Source organism: Elaeis guineensis, chromosome 3 (genome assembly GCF_000442705.2).
Source record: "Elaeis guineensis isolate ETL-2024a chromosome 3, EG11, whole genome shotgun sequence".
In the NCBI taxonomy this organism is placed as follows: domain Eukaryota; kingdom Viridiplantae; phylum Streptophyta; class Magnoliopsida; order Arecales; family Arecaceae; genus Elaeis; species Elaeis guineensis.
In genome coordinates, this window is record NC_025995.2 from 49,106,431 (window position 1) to 49,125,118 (window position 18,688).

Genomic DNA, 18,688 nt, shown 5'->3' on the forward strand with positions numbered 1-18,688 from the left:
ATGGGCAATCAGGCATCAGAGACCATCGATATGAAATCCTGATCAAAGAGTTCAAATTTCAAATTCAAAATTTGAAATTCAAAATTTTGACCCCGGTACCCAAAATGTGTGGAACTCATGATTAGAGAATCTTAATTCTCAATCATAGAGTTTCAGATAGATAAGACTCATAATCAGCCATCAGATCAGAAAGGAACCTCTAATGTGTGTGACCCCGCAGGTTCGAACCTAAGCCGGTAGCACAGGAACCAATTCCTGTACTAATCGAAGTGACCATCTAACAATAGTACCCGACACCGGATAGGTCGAATAATCACAATCGCAACATTCAGAATCTACGTGAATATGGTTACCGTATAATTCATCCCTTTTGACCCCTGTGTTTAGGATGACTCAGGGTTAAACTGTCAACCCTGATGATATCATCCGAATCGTGCTCAACTCAATTAGTCCTGTGACTCCTCACTAGGACTACCCTGGCCAAGGTTTTGCTAAATTAAAATATGACTGTACACAGCTCCTAAACTGGGGTGGTCAATCCCATCTTGACACACGCACCGACAAGTCAAGTACTTGACTACACCCAGCAACCTTCCGTCACTGAATTAGAAATTCAGGTAGTCTAGTGCCTAAGTGCAGTGAGTTGCTTGCAAGTCACCGTGGCGGTCTCAAGTCGGAGGGACATTTATACCCATATCCCATCGGAGCAAATCTTGACAGCAGAAATAGCTCCGGAGTTGGTCACGTTCAGTGCAGATGTACCATTACATCTCACCTGTATGCCATACCAGTGTCTCCACACTCTTTGGTTATGAGGACAACCAACCCATATGGCACACAACGACCTATGCTCGATAAACATTATCGTCTTTGGTAACAACGTATCATTTGGTCGCGAACATGTTCAAGGACTAAGCGACAAATCCTCCTTTGTCGAGTCTAAATAGTCCTAAGGACTTCACCACAACACTGGAGTTCATTAGAAGATGAAATATTTGTGATGAAAAAATATCAAAATAACTTTTATTTATTTATAATTCATGTACTAATACAAAAAGGAGCACAACCGTCAACAGGCTGACGATTGGCTTTGGGACACTATTCCCAACAGTTTAATCATGAAATTCATTGAAGTTGAAAATCCTGTCAGTCTGATCCATGCGCCTGACCAAGAGTCCAACTTGTGAAGGACTCTAACCCATTTGTCACACCACTTTTTAATCTGAATTTTTTTCCACGACATTCTCATATTAGCGCCTTAATTTTTGGCCATTGGATGGACAAAATTACATTGATGGGTGGTGGAAAAAAATTATGCTATGCGAAGCTGCGCGACTCATCAGAGAATCATCGAGAAAAATATTTCGAAGAGTCCTTCTGCATGAAGCGTCTCTTGGATTTTTTTCTGATGGTTGCCATGTGTCAAAAACTTCTAGATAGGCATGAGAATTCATCAGGAGGTATGATATTTTCTGATGGATGTGAGATGGCGCGTGGAAGGGGCGCAAAAAATTCCCGAAGGCAACCCATTGCTAAGTATTTAAAGGGGGGTGCGCCGGGAGATTGGATTCATTCAGATTTCCAATTCTTCCTTTCTTTCTAACATCCTCTCTCTATTATCCAATTAGTCTCTTCCTTCTCTTGTTAGGATAAGTCCAAAAATAGAAAGGACAAGTTCAATTTTAGGACAACAGTCTAGGAAGAGAATTAAGGAAGACAAGGAGAGAAGAAAGGTAGGGATAGGAAGGCTAGGAGAAGAGAAAGAGCATCTTGTGGTCCTGGTATTCAAAAAAATTCTCAGAGTGAGAATTTTGGAGGAGGAATCATCTCAAAGAGTTGGTGTCCTGATCATAGCCCTGTGTCGATCACCGTTGGAGGGCGAACACTTGGGCGCCTGGTGGAGGTTTTGCCGAAATTTGGATTAAGCGCTGTAGGTATTCTTCTATAATTAAATTTAATCTTTAATTTATGTTATATATGATTGTTAATCATCAAGGAGATACTGATTTAAGGGTTTAATATTGAGGATTTCTTTATTAAAATTTTGAAATCCATTATGTTTCCACTGTGCATGCCCACTCTGAAACCCTACAATGGTATCAGAGCCGGCCTTGTTTGGTTCAATCATATATACATAATATTTATGTGATCCATAGTATGATTTATACTATAAAATAATTTATGCTTTCATATGATGATATGAAATAATACATATATCATTCACCACTTCATCATCTTGACATAAGGTTGTCCTAGCATAACGGGATTATGTTGCAAGGTTGTCCTAGGATGATAAATGTCCATATGTTACACTTGCACATGTAGAAAATTTTAATGTTGATACATAAATAGGGATTATGTAGTTAGAATGTGCATGAGACCAAATAAAAGCCCTCATTACAAAATTATATTAAGTGGTAGTGATATGCAACTATGGGTTAACCAATTCTTGATCAATTGATCAATTGATGTCTAGGAAAATGCTATAGGTGGTTTTTTAATTGGTTCCATTGTCTGACCTGGCCAATTTATTGGTGTCTAAGGAAAGCAACGGGGGGACCCCCACCTTACTTACCTGGCCAATTTGATTAAGCAATCTTGATATTGAAAAACCCTAATGTTGAAAACACTATTAAGGACCTTCCTTCATGCTAGGTTAATGTTACATCATGAACTATGGCTAGTTTGTTGTGTTAACATGAGGCTTGTCATAAGGATTGATATAACATAATCCTGATGCATAGAAGATGCTTACGGCAATTTTTGAATATACTGCTTTGTTGTGTTAATACAAGGGCAGTTATATTAGAATTTGACTGTATTAAAATGAAGGGTCTAACTTAACTAAAATATTATAGCTTGTTGTGTTAACACAAGGCTAATAATATTTTAGAGGCCAAGATATAATATTAAAAATTGCATGAGATACAATTGGAAAGAGTTTCCTATCTATGAACTCATAAGGGTTTGTTGTGTTAACTCAAGATCATTATGAGGAATTAGGATCTCAATCCCACTAAGATAAATATAACATATGTCTCGTTCATCATAGTAGAGGGTTATGATGTTCGATAAAATAGTGGGAGGTACAATTAAATCTAAAGACCTTATTTAATTGTATGAGTTAATATGAGTTGTTTGCTTATGTAATATTCTTTAATTATTGTAGATTAAATTCTATAAATGACATCTTCACTATCATTGCGAGGAGTTTTAGATTCCAACAAGTTGATCGGTCCCAATTATGTGGACTGGTTGAGGAATTTAAAGATCGTACTCACTCAGGAGAAACTCTCCTATATTCTTGACATTCCTGAACCACAAGAGGTTGGGGATGATACCACAGAAGAGGAGGTATCCACATACAGGATGTGAAAGAATGACAGTTTGACTGTCAAGTGCATCATACTGGCCTCTATGAGCAATGAGTTGCAGAGGTAGCATGAGAGTATGGATACTCAATCCATACTCCTTAATCTTAAAGAGTTGTATGGAGAACAGAGTAGAACTGCTAGATATGAGATATCTAAGCAATTATTTCATGCTAGAATGACTGAGGGATCATCTGTACAAGACCATGTCCTGAAGGTCATTGATCTGATCACTAGATTGGGTCAACTTGGTTTTGTGATGGATGGAGAATTAAGTCAGGATTTGATCTTGCAATCTCTTTCCGAGTCATTCGCTCAGTTTGTTGTGAACTATCATATGAACAAACTGAATACCTCCTTACCTGAGTTGTTAAATATGCTTAAGACAGCTGAGAGCCATATTAGAAAGAAAAGGCTCCACTTCTTCTTGTAGGTAAAATCTCTAAGAAAAAGTCAGGTTTTAAGGGTTTCAAAGAAAGCACTGAATCCTAAGGGTGGCAAGATGAAGAAGAAGGGGAAGAAAGTCTTCGGACAGGGTACCTGCTTTCACTGCGGCAAGGCAGGACACTGAAAAAGAAATTGCAAATTATATCTTGCAACTATAAAGGCAAGCGATGCACCAAAAGGTATGTATGAGATACATACAGTTTTATCATTAAGTTCTTCCAATTCAGACTCTTGGGTATTGGATACTGCCTGCGGTTCTCATATCTGCAAGTCGTTGTAGGGGCTGCAGAATACTAGAGTGCTGAAGAAGGGTGACTTTGAGCTCTACGGCGCTGGAGGAGAGTCAATCCAAGCAGAGGCTGTAGGGACATATGTGTTAAAGTTACCTTCTGAAAAGATCTTAGAGCTAGAAAACTATTATTATATGCCTAAGATCATTAGAAATATTATTTCTATATCGTTACTATTGCAACGAGGTTATGAAATAAATGGAAAGAGCAATAGTTGCTCAATTTCTTTTTCTAATGAAATTATCTATCATGGCGTTATTAATAATGGTCTTCTAATTCTATCTAATGACAATGTTTTCCATATTAATGAAAGTAAAAAGCGAAAGAGAGAAGAGTTGAATAATACTTTACTTTGGCATTGTCGACTTGGTCATATAAGTGAGACAAGGATTAACAAGTTATACAAAGAAGAGTTCTTTGATCCTTATGATTATGAATCATTAGGTACTTGTGAATCTTATCTTATGGGAAAAATGACTAAGACTCCATTTAGTGGACATGGAGAAAGGACAAGTGAGTTATTAGGACTTGTACATACTGATGTATGTGGTCCAGTGACAACAGAAGCCAAAGGAGGATACTCTTATTTTATAATGTTCACTGATGATTTATCTAGATTTGGATATATGTATCTTATGAAACACAAGTCTGAAGCCTTTGATAAATTTAAAGAGTATCAAAGTATGGTCGAGAAACAAACTGAAAAAAATATTAAAATCCTTCGATCTGATCAAGGAGGAGAATACTTATCCAATGAATTTTTAGATCATCTTAAAGAAAATGGAATTCTCTCAGAATGGACCCCTCCCTATACACCACAGCTAAATGGTGTAGCAGAAAGGAGGAATCGTATTTTATTAGATATGATGCAGTCCATGATGTGCCTTACAGATTTGCCAATTTTTTTCTGGAGATATGCCCTAGGAACTGCTATCTATATCTTGAATAGAGTACCTTCAAAATCTGTACCAGCAGACAGCCCCACCATTAAGGATAAAAATAAATCCCGACACACTCTTGCTGTCATCGTGATCAGACTGAAAACTAGAGTTTGTAAATCCTATAAGTCTCAAGTCCGATTCACCATACACAAGCCACTGGTCTTTAGTATTTCTTAAATACTTCAGGATAGTTTTAACAACCTTCCAGTGATTCTCCCCTAGATCAGATTGGTATCTACTCACTACTCCTAGTGAGTATGCCACATCTCGTCGTGTACATGTCATGGCGTACATAATAGATTCCACTGCTGAAGCATATAAAATTCTACCCATACGCTCTCTCTCCTGAGGTGTTGTCGGACAATCCCTCTTCGAGAGAGAAATTCCATGGCCTATCGATAGATAGCCTTTTTTGAAATTCTCCATGCTGAACCTCTTCAGCATAGTATCAATGTACGTGGACTGGGATAAGCCAAGCAACCTTTTAGATCTATCCCTATAGATCCTCATCCCTAGAATGTAGGAAGCTTCTCCCAGATCCTTCATGGAGAATTATGACGACAGTCAAATCTTTATTCCCTGTAATGCAGGGATATCATTCCCGATTAAGAGAATGTCATCCACATACAATACAAGAAATACTACTACTGGACCATTAGCCCACTTATAAATGCAGGGCTCTTCTCCATTCTTAACGAAGTCATACGTCTTGATCGTCCTATCAAAACGTATGTTCCAACTCCGGGAAGCCTGCTTAAGTTCATAAATGGACCTCTGTAGCCTGCACACCTTAGACTCATCTATGGATGTGAATCCTTCAGGTTGTATCATATACACCTCTTCGTCTAGCTCTCCATTTAGGAAAGCTGTCTTCACATCCATCTGCTAGATTTCATAGTCCAGATGGGCAGCTATCGCAAGCATAATCCGAATGGATTTGAACATTGCCACAGGAGAAAACGTCTCGTCATAGTCTATACCATAACGTTGACGATATCCCTTGGCAACCAGACGGGCTTTATAGGTTTTCACCTTTCCGTCTGCGCCCCTCTTCCTCTTAAAGACCCACTTACACCTATGGATTTTACTCCTTCGGGTGGGTCAACCAATGTCCACACATCGTTGACCTTCATGGACTCCATTTCGAATTTCATGGCCTCTAGCCATTTCTTAGAGTCAGGTCTCTGCATTGCATCCATGTAGGTGATCGGATTCTCATCGTTTTCATCAAGTTTGATAGGATCTCCGTCCCAGACCAAGAAACCATAGTATCTATCCGGTTGACGTAGTACTCTACCAGATCGCCTTAAGGGTGTAGGAACAATGGGCTCTGGATTTGATCTAACCAAATCTGGTTCAGGTTCAGCTACTTGTGTCGGTTTTTCCACCTGTCGAACTTCCTCAAGTTCGACCTTAGAGGCAACAGTCCCTTCACCAAGGAACTCCTTTTCTAAAAAGATTGTCTTAAGGCTGACAAACACCTTTTGCTCATCAACTTTGTAGAAATAATATCCTTTGGTCTCTTTTGGGTACCCTATGAAATTACACTTGTCAGACCTAGGTCCAAGCTTGTCCATAATTAAATGTTTAACATAAGCTGGACACCCCCAAACCCTAAGATGCGAGAGTACTGGCTTACGTCCTATCCATAACTCATATGGCGTTTTGGTTACAGACTTACTCGAAACCCTATTTTGAAGGTAACAAGCCGATTCGAGCGCATATCTCCAGAGGGAGATCGGCAGACCAACAAACCCCATCATGGATCGGACCATGTCTAATAAGGTCCGATTCTTCCTTTCAGACACACTATTATGCTGTGGTGTTCCAGGAGGAGTCCACTGAGAGAGAATCCCATTCTCTCCTAAATATGTCAAAAACTCATTGGAAAGGTATTCACCTCCTCGATCAGATCGAAAAGTTTTAATACACTTTTCAGTTTATTTTTCTACCTCATTTCGGAATAGTTTGAACATTTCAAACGACTCTGACTTATGCTTCATTAAATAAACATACCCATATCTTGATAGGTCATCTGTGAAGATTATGAAGTAGAAATATCCACCTCTTGCACTTGAGCTCATGGGTCCACATACATCAGAATGTACCAGACCCAAGAGTTCACTAGCTCGCTCACCTTTTCCAGTAAAAGGTGACTTGGTCATCTTCCCAAGAAGACAGGATTCACAGGTTGGAAGTGATTCACAATCAGCAACTTCAAGAATTCCTTCTTGAGCCAACCTGTTTATCCTGTTCTTATTGATATGACCTGCCTACAGTGCCAAAGGTAGACTTCTGACACATTATCTATTCTAGGGTGTTTATCGGAGGTTTGAACCACATTAACAGGTTGTGATAGTAAGTAAATTTCATTATTTAGTTGTCCAACAAATATTATAACACCATTCAAAATGATATTGCAAATGTTTCCTTTTATTAAAAATTGATAACTGTACATGGCCAAAAGGCCTACAAAAATAATATTTCATAAAAAGCTTGGACAATAGTGACATTCACTCAGAATTACATTACGAGAATTGATTACAAGGTTCATGATTCCTAAAGCTAGAACTGGAATTTCGCTTCCATCTCCAACGTTCAGGAACCTCTCGCCATCATCAAATCTCCTACTGACCTGCAGACCTTGCATCGAATTGCAAATATGATAAGAGCTTTCGGTATCCAATACCCAGGCAGTAGTATCACAAATGAAAATATTGTAAGGTGTTATCATATAATTACCTTGCTTCTTCTTCGGCCTATTTGGGTCCAGGGAGGCAATGTATAGAGGACAGTTCCTCTTCCAGTGCCCCTGCTTCTTGCAAAAGAAGCACTCTGCCTGGCTCTGGTCAGGCTTGCACTTCTTGGTCTGACCCTGTGCAGACGTCCCAGTATGCGGCTGCACCTTATTGTTCTTCTTCTCTTTCTTAAAGGATCGACGACCAGAAGAAGACCCTCCCACAATATTCACCGACTCCTTATGGAGCTGGTGGTCCTTCTCAAAGTTTTGCAGTAACCCCAACAAGCCGTGGTAGTTCACTGCAGACTTTATCATTCGAAAATGAGTAAGGAAAGGGAGGAAGGACTTGGGCAATGAATTAAGGATCGCATCCTTACCAAGCTGCTCATGCAGGGGAAAGTCCAGTTTACTTAGGCACTCAATCATTTCGATCATGTATAGTACATGATCGATGACTGAGGCCCCATCCCTCATCCGAGCATTGAAAATGGTACAACTAATTTTGTGCCTTTCAACATCGTCAGGCATGCCAAAGGAGTCATCCAACATTTGAAGCATCTCCTGCGGCTGAGCATTCTCGAACTTGTGGCTAAACTCATCATTTATTACCGCCAGCATTATGCACCGAACGGTGGTGCGGTCATTGAGCCACTTCTGGTAAGTGTCTCGGACCGTGCCTCTAGCGTTCGGGGCTGGCTCCTCTGATGCCGGATCCGTTACTACATAAAGGATCCGCTCATGCTCAAGGACGATTTTTAATTTTTGATACCAGCTATCGAAATTAGGTCCCATGAGCTTGTCATTATCTAATAATGACCGGAGCGACAGGGTAGTGGCCATAGCTGCATAAAAGAAAACCAGACCTCTATTAGTACATAAATTATTAATACTAAAGACTTGGACTTTAGTCTAAAATTTCTCCCAATATTTTTACGAACTGGTAGCCTCAACCTTCAATTCGAGAAATTACTTTAATTCCTTAGTGGGTACTAGAATCCACACAGACTACACACGAGCCCAACTTTGATTGGTCAACCCATGTGCATCTATGGGTAGGTTCATAACCAGTTGTTTCTCTAAACAACTTCTAGTAATCAATTTTGCCCCAGAACCTAATCAGTAGGCTTTGGCCTCCACTGAAAAGATCTGGTTAGGTCCAACCATTAACATGACTTGATTTGGTAATCGGACCAATTAATGATCAGGCCCGACTTTGGTCGGCCAACCTGACCACCATCAGAAAGACTCAAACCAAATTATCATACTATGAATGATAATTTCATTAGTCAATAAGCACCAGGCCTTTAGGCCTCCAATGATTATTAAACTAATGGACTCATTATCACTCACTTGATGGGAGGCTATGACTTAGTTATCACTATAACTTAATCATTTTAGGGACCTAATAATTTTTGAGGATTTCTTAAAGGATAGAAGAGAAAAAATTAACCAGCCAATTTCAATCCTCCTACTAACTTCACTAAGTCAGATTAAAAAGGATTTAATTAAAGCCGGTATTAGGAGCACCTAAATCAGTCACACTGATTTACCTAATGACATGGGTGAGCCCTAATCACCAAGTGATCTAATCAAAACCTAACTCACCATGTTGGCCAGATAAGTGAGATCAGTGGTGGGGATATACCATTAACTCGACAGAGATCGAATCAATGCGAGTAGCTCTCACTTAAGAACCACTGGTCAAACTGCCGAACTTACCTTAGACACCAATCGGTTCATTAGTTTTAATTTGATCAACTTAGTAAATAGGGTTCCATCGCGTAACCATGAAGTAAGTCCATCTTGGTCTAGTTAAGACATGGACCCATTCAACTACAACTATTGGAGTTGAGTGTAGAGTGTCCTTGACTTAATCTAATTCAACTTTTGATTAGATTTAATCAATTACTCTAATTTAGTCTATTTCTTTAAGCTAATCTTAGGTCTAACTTAATTATGGACCTAATCCAGCTAACCCATTGACCCACAAGTTTATGCAATTATCTTAGGTCTTAATTCACAATTTTAGACCAACTTGACAACACATAATTCTTTTAATTAAGTATTTGGGCTGATGGGTCAGGGTTTGGCTTTTCGAAAATAATTTTTAAATTTGAAAGGTTTTATTTTCTGTTCACCAAACATGTTGACTCATTTCACAAATAGATCAGCACATTTCATAAATAGCAATCCTATTGCTAATTATATAATAAAAAATAACTCAATCAAAATAAATCATGAATATTCTTTTAGATCTAATTTAACACATTCATGATAAATTTTATAATTGAACCTTTATAATTAAGTCCTTTCACTGCTTCATCTGTATGGGATATAATTACAGCGGCACCCCTACCACTATAGGAGACCCCATCGAATGGGAGGAGAAGGCCTTTAAATCCTACTTTTCTCTTATGACCGGACGGTCATGGAAACCAACCCAATTCGATTACTTGCTACTTGGATCATGTATATCTAAATATATCAATTTTAAAATTTAAATTTTAAATTTCAAATTTTAAATTTTGAATTTCAAATTTCAAATAAATTTCAAATTTCAAATTTCAAATTTTTGAATTTTAAATTTTGAATTTTAAATTTTGAATTTTAAATTTTGAATTTTAAATTTTGAATTTTAAATTTGAAATTTCAACCAAATTTTAAATTTTAAATTTCAAATTTTGAATTTCAAATTTTTGAATTTTGAATTTCAAATTTCAAAATTCAAAATTCAAATTTTGAATTTCAAATGTTTGAATTTTTAAATTTCGAACAACTTTCAAAATTCAAATTTTAAATTTTGAATTTTAAATTTTAAATTTAAACTTTTAGATTACAACTTAATCTATGCATGCAAATTCATATATCATATCTTAGAATCTGCTCTGATACCATTTGAAGTGAAATTCAGTGCAGGGGTAAAATGGTAATTTTAAAACTTTTTCAAAATTATGATTTTTTTAGCAAAAAATATTAATTAATCTAATTAATTAACATGTGTTTATCCTACACTAGGATCTAAATATGATATACAGCATACATGCATTTAAATTTAAAATTCGAATTTGAACAGTAAACACTTTACTGTAATGTGTTCAGAAAATAATATCTTTATGCGGATAGTCGATCTCCGCATTTTGATCACCATCGGGAGGCTCTGATCATCACAACATAGTCACATAAGGTGTCTGGCCTCTGCGGATCGTCCACACGAGGCTCCCGATCTGATCGGCTCCTCACGAGTGCTAGCTCGTTGTAGAGCCCTTTTGACGGTTGATGCTGATCGAAATCCTTTGATCGATGTTTGTCGATTCTTTGGATACTTTGGATCATCAGCAGACATGCTTAAGAGGATGTTGAAGATCTTTCTGAAATTTGGTGGGCTCACGACACTCGTAGCTCACTTTCTCACTTCCTGAATCCCAGGATGAAACCCTAGGGTACACTAAGAAAAACTCTGTGCCCTTTTTTCTTTCTTTTCTTTCTTTTTCTCTCGAAAGGTTTTGGACCTTCACCTCATGTAAAAAGGTTTCTCACACCCCAAACTTTTTCTCCAAAAATTTCTCCACACGCCCCACCTTTCTCTCCTTTTTAAAACAACGTATAACGTGTCTTATCCGCGTGAAAGGATAAAGATAAGTGGTTGCACATTTGAATTCAAATCGAGTTTGAATTCAAATGCAAACCAACTCATCCCTATCCACTTATGGCGTGAGAAGAGAAGGGCATGGACTCTTTGTGCGTGGAAAGGTTTCACAAGAAACCTTTTCTCTGTAAGTTATGTGTCGCACAAGATGGATAAGCATGAAGGCACAAGAGATAAGTTATCCATTCAATTTCAAACATGCTTTGAATTTGAATGGTTAACTAATCAGCTTTATCTATCCATATGGTGCATAAAAGTGGGCATGGGGCGGGCTTTGCGTGAGAAAAAACTCATGAGAAATTCCTTCTCGTGAATTCAAATGGGCGTAGTGGATGTGAGGTGGCGCAGGGAGTTTGGGTCAAGGTGTTTTCATTATTTAAACCAACCTAATTGAACCAAATAAGTTAGATCCAATTAGACTAATTTAAACCTAACTTAATTAGACTTAATTAGGCTTAATAAAATCTTAATCAAATCAAAAATTGACTAAGTCCAACCCCTGATCAAATCAGGAACCAAACCATCTCGACGATTAGGTCAACTCTTAACCTAATCGGGTGAAATCCAACTGAATCCAATTCAATTGAACTTGATCCAAAAATAATTACTCAATCAAATTGAGTTAATTAATGATCAAATTACTAATTAAATCTCTCATAAATATTGAATCCAAATTCGATGGACAATCGGGTATCAAAGTTCATCAATATGAAATATTGATCGAAAAGTCCCAAACCAGTGGGACTCTTGACCCCGGTACCCAAAATGTGTGGGACTCATGATCAGAGAATCCTAATTCTCGATCACAGAGTTTCAGATATGTAGGACTCATAGTCCATGAATATTAGGATTCTTCATCAGCCATCAGATCAGATAGGAACCTCTAATGTGTGTGACCCCATAGGTTCGAACCTAAGTCGGTAGCACAGGAATCAATTCCTGTACTAATCGAAGTGACCATCTAGCAATGGTACCCGATATTCGGATAGGTCAAATAGTTGCAATCGCAACACTCAGAACCTATGTGAATATGGTTACTGTATAATTCATCCCTTTTGACCCCTGTGTTTAGGACGACTCAGGGTTAAACTGTCAATCCTGATTAGAACATCCGAATCGTGCTCAACTCAAACAGTCCTGTGACTCCTCACTAGGACTACCCTGGTCAAGATTTTACTAAATTGAAACACGACTGTACACAGCTCCTAAACTGGAGTGGTCAATCCCATCTTGACACACGCACCGACAAGTCAAGTACTTGACTACACCCAGCATCCTTCCATCACTGAATTAGAAATTCAGATAGTCCAGTGCCTAAGTGTAGTGAGTTGCTTGCAAGTCACCGTGGCGATCTCAGGTCGAAGGGATAGTTATATCCATATCCCATCGGAGCAAATCTTGACAGTAGAAATAGCTTCGGAGTCAGTTACGTTCAGTGCAGATGTACCCTTACATCTCACCTGTATGCCATACCAGTGTCTCCATACTCCTTGGTTAAGAGGACAACCAACCTATATGGCACACAATGACCTATGCTCGATAAACATTGTTGTCCTTGGTAATAACGTATCATTTGGTCGCGAATAGGTTTAAGGACTAAATGATAAATCCTCCTTTGTCGAGTCTAAATAGTCCTAAAGACTTCACCACAACACAGGAGTTCATTAGAAGATGACAATTTGTGATAGAAAATGCCAAAATAATTTTTATTTATTTATAATTTATATACTAATACAAAAGGAGCACAACCGTCAACAGGCTGACGATTGGCTTTGGGATACTATTTCCAACATCACGAGCAGGTGCAAAGCTGTCATTGGATCCCTCACCTAACAGTTATTGGGTCTAACCCCATCTTTACCTCACAGCAACTCTTTGCTAATAGAGTGGTTGTATGTTTCCGATGCAACTAAACCACTGTGACCAGTCGAGAACAATCAACGCCGGTGGCATGCCCGCACATCTACAACGGTGGAAGACTTTGGACTTAATATTTGATGGAGAGATTTAGGTTTAGGTCTCATCTAATCAATCATCACATGACTAATGTAATTGGTATGGGCTTAATCAAACCATCAAGCAACCATAATTGATACTCAATCTTCCAAATTGGTCAGGTAAGTGGAGATTGGTGGGGTCCCCCCATTACTTTTTTTAGACACCAATAAATTGGTCAGGTAAGTGAACAGAACTAATTAAATAATCACTTTTCAATTACTTACCTTAGACACCAATTGGACAATTGATCTGAATAGGTTAGCTTAGGTGAATGAAACTCGAGCCACAGAGATGAATTAGGTTCTTAGATTTAATTAATTCTACATATGGGTATCAATCGATTCGATCAACAATAATTGTATGATCTTAAGCTCTATTGACCTCATCCTAATTAATACTTGACTCGATTTGATCAACTGCTAAATCGATTTAGACCCAACATGATCGAATCAGAAACCCTTTAATATAATCTAATTACATGACTTAATTTGATCTACTCATAACCAATCCCTCATGCATAAACACTAATTTCAGATCTTAAATCAAATTTTTTAGATCTAAATTCTTTACATGAAGAGTAAATTTTTATCTCAAAATAATTTCAGATTATGCATACAAATATGTATCATATACATAAACTAGTTCAGATCATTGAAACAATTTCAGCCCTGAACAAACTTTCATATATCATATATATAAATCAAAATAGATCTCAAAAGTCTTTTCAAATCTAAATAATAAAATATATATCACATATATATTTTAAAAATCATATCTAAAAATCCAATCTAATTAAAAATTTTAACATCATTTTAGGATAACCATACAGTATAACAAGTTATGCCAGGACAAACTTATGTCAAAACAACATCAAAACCTTTCAGATCTAAAATTTTTTCTCTATAGATTTCAAATCTAAATCTTAATCTCATGCATATGATGTGGCTCTGATATTACTGTTAAAATTTTATGATTTCATACATGCATGATTTTGCAAAAAGAGTATGCAACAGAATTTAAAAATTTTTCAGATTAAATCTAATTTTATCTAAGCATGCATAAGATCATATCTTCAAACCATGACCAGAATCATCATATATGAGATAAGATTTAGATACAAAAATCAAATAAAAAAATAAATAAAAATATACATGGACATGGATCAATCTTCAATGCGAACAGATGATCATGGATGTCCTTCGAAGATTCTTTGTAGCCGCACAAGCATCCGACCTCTACGGATATCTATACGAGACTCTGATCTGATCAGAAGCCTTTTGATCCCACTAGGGTGCTAGCTTCCTTGCAGAGATCGTATCTTGATTGTTGAAATTTTTTTTCTCCTAAGACACTCTTAGAGAATAAGAAGATGTAGGACGATCTTGATCTCTACGCTAGAGATTATGCGAAGAACCCTTTCTTCTCTTTTCTTCCTAAATCCATGCACCAAATCTCTACAATAGAGATGTAATAATTTTGTCCAACTTTTGGACAAAAAAAAGAGGAAACATCCATGTCTAAACATGGACAAGAGGGATAGAGGGAGATGTCCTAACAACCAACTCTTGGTTGTTGCAAGAAAGAAGAGATCAAAGCTAACAAACCTCACGCCATACCCATGCACGCCGTGCCCTCCTCTCTTGAATTTTTTCTCCATGCACTCCCTCCCTTTTGGACATCAAAACTTGGTGCTTATCTCTCCTTGCCGTCCCATATAGGTGGGGTTTAAATAGACAAAGAATGAGTTAGAGTTTGAATGGGAGATAAAGTCCAAAGAGCATTGGACTCTCCCAAAAATTGGATGCCGCCCCATCATGGAATCATGCCTCATATTACATGGGATAAGGGGGTTTATAACTCCCTTCTTACATGCTAAAAACAAAGAAAAAAAGGGCGTCAAAAAAAGTTGTGGCGTGGGACCTATGGGCACACAAATCAGGTTCAAGTTTGGACTCCTTTTGACACATGGATTGGAAGTTATATGGGATTCAATTAAATGGCTATTTTAAATCGAATAAAATCTTAATTAATTCTAATCATGTTAAGATCAGATTAGACTCAAAAAGATAAAAATTTAAATCTAATTTGGAGCCCAATTAATTTAGATTAGATGTCTCCTAATTGGAGGAGGAGTCCTAGTCCAATTGGACTCTTTCTTTGTGCTTAAGTTAAACTCAATTTTAATCTTAATCCCATTAGAATTTGGTGCAATATAAAAATGAAGATTCCAAGTCTAATTAGGAATACAAATATCCTTGTCTAGTTAGAAATTAGATCAAATCCAAATCCTAATTCAACTGGGACTAATCATTCAATCTTTTTGGGGTTATCCTATAATACTTTTGGAGTCAAATTAAATTCAATTAAATTAGACTTGATGCAAGTCGCATTGCTCAATCAAATTGAGCCAATTAATAATTTTATTACTAATTAATCCTCTTATAACTCACTAACTCTTTAGTAAGTTATATATAATGCAACATTTGTATTGAATTAATTATCAATCAAATTAATAATCAAATTCTATTACGATTCATAATCGTAATACAACTATCTGATCAGTCAAAAGTCTCTTTGTGTGTGATCCCATAGGTTCTATTCTGTCTGATAGTGAGATATATTATGATCTCTATCACAATATCATTGAAACTCTTTTCAATGGATTGGAACAATTCTAACTCTGCCCACCAAGGATCATTGTATTAGGATGCATAGGGGTTTCATGCATGCATTTCAAAATTTTTCAGTGAAAGAATATTAGATTAAACTATTTAATCTATAAATATATGTATAAGATCTGATCTTAAAACTCTTACAAACAGATCTATGATATAAATTTATATGCATAAAAATCTAAATTTAAAATAACAAGCATGTGAACTCAAAAGACAGCATTTAGTGATAGATCAAATCTACCATTTCTAGGGTCCGAACCCAATACCTGAACGTGGGTAGTCGAACTTTATGATTGAAAATATAGATATGAAAGTCTTCTCTGGTTGCTCATAACAGCACAAGCGTCCGACCTCTACGGATGGTATCCACATGAAGTTCCTTGGACCGATCAGTCCTCCACGGGAGTGCTAGCTCGCGCAATCGACTTCTGATGGCAGATCTGAATTGATCTCCTTCTTTAATTACCTCAAATCTTTTTGATGATGAAGATGGATCAGAGAAGGATACTAGATGATAGAGAAAAATCAGATGAAGACTCTCTTTTCTTTGATTTTTTCCTCATCTAAAAATCTAGAACAGTTCTAGGTCTCTCACCAAGAGGAGAACGGTCTCCTCTCTTGTTCATGCCAACAAAGAAGGAAAACCAGCAAATCCTCATGTCCCAAAATAGTGTTTTTGACCCTCTTTCTCTCTGGTTTCTCACGGTGAAAAGTTTCCATCATTTGGGGGACAAAATTATGGCCTTATTATGGTTGTCGCACAAACCTGATAAAACAGGAAAAGGGCTGGAGTTTGTTGCAATTCAAACTCTTTTGAATTGCAATTTGATTCTAACTTTTTCTCATCCTTATCTAAATTAAAGAGGGACTTACCAAAGAAAATTGAGAATGAAAATCAATTGGAAAGACATCCTTTTATCATACACAATAGATCCCTTCAAAAGCAGCCAACGTGTGGAAGGATATAGATAAGGTTTTAAGTTAAAATTCAAACTAATTTGAATTCAAATCAAAATCAATCAATTTCTATCCTTAATGGGTGACAAAAAAAAGATTATTTTTTTTTGATTTTTTCATATATAAACTAATTTTGTGTGATGAGAAAAGGCATGATACAATTTAGGTGGCGCAAGGGATAGAGTCCTATTCATTTGGGACTCTAGGGTTTAACCAATTAGATTTCTTTCAAATCCAATCCAATTAGATCCAAATAAAATATGATGAACTAAATCTAATTAGACTTTTATGATCTCAATTAAACTTGATCAAATTAATAAATTAATTGAGCCATAGATCTGATCAAATCAGGATCATTTTTCTCTTACCGATTAGGTCATCTCATCACCTAATTAGACTTGACTTAATTGAATCAAATTCAATCAGACTTCTTCCAGACTTTAATGCTCAATTAAATTGAGCTAATTAATGATCTAATAACTAATTAATCCTCCATTAATGATAGAGTCCAAATCTAGTGGGACTCTTTTCTAGAGTCTTTATCCAATGGGACTCTTCACTAAAGTCTCCGTTGACAGAGACTCTTCAGATTAGTCATGTGATTGGAGAGAAACTTCTAATGTGTGTGACCCCATAGATTTGAACCTAAATCGGTAGCACAGAAACTGATTCCTGTATCAATCGGAGTAACCATCTAGCAATAGTATCCAATATCCGGATAGGCCGAATGTATGCAAAGCAACACTCAAGAACCTATTTGAATATAATTACCGTATAATTCATCTCTTTGACCTTTGATGCTGGGATGACTTAGAGTTTAAATTGTCAACTCTTAATGGTACATCCATCATGTGTTTCAACCTGATAAATCCTGTGACTCCTCACAAGGATTGTCCTGGCCAAGGTCTTACTAAATTAAAACACAAAGCATTCTTTTCAATCTTTTGGAGTGATCAATTCTATTTTGACTCACGCACCAACTTCACAAGTACTTGACTGTGCCCAAAAACCTTCCGATCTTGAATTAGAAATTCATGTAGTCTGGCACCAAAGTACAGTGAGTTGCTTGCAAGTCACCGTGGTGATCTCAAGTCGGAGGGACACTTATACCTATATCCCTTCGGAGTGACTCTTGATAGCAGAGTGCTTCGGAGTTGGTCATGTTCAGTGAAATATACTCCTACATTTCACCTGCATACCATACTTGCGTCTCCACGCTCTTTAGTTAAGAAGACAACCAACCTATATGGCACACAATGACCTATACTTGATATGTCCATCGTCCTAGTAATAGCATATCATTTAAAGACTCAATGATAAATCTTCCTTTATCGATTTAAATAGTCCTAAGGACTTTCATCATAACACAGAAGTTCGATATAGAAGATGTACAAGCTTATGATAAAAAATATCAAATAAATATTTTATTAATTCATATACAATTACATCAAATAGTACAACCATCAACAGACTGACGATTGACTTTGGGATATATTTTCCAACACATTGATCATCAATATGATCCTCATGAGTCTCACAATACATCAGTGACACCTAACAGTATGTAGTGGCAACCCAGCAGAATAAAATATAAACTTCTAGGTACAGTTAGCGCATGATACA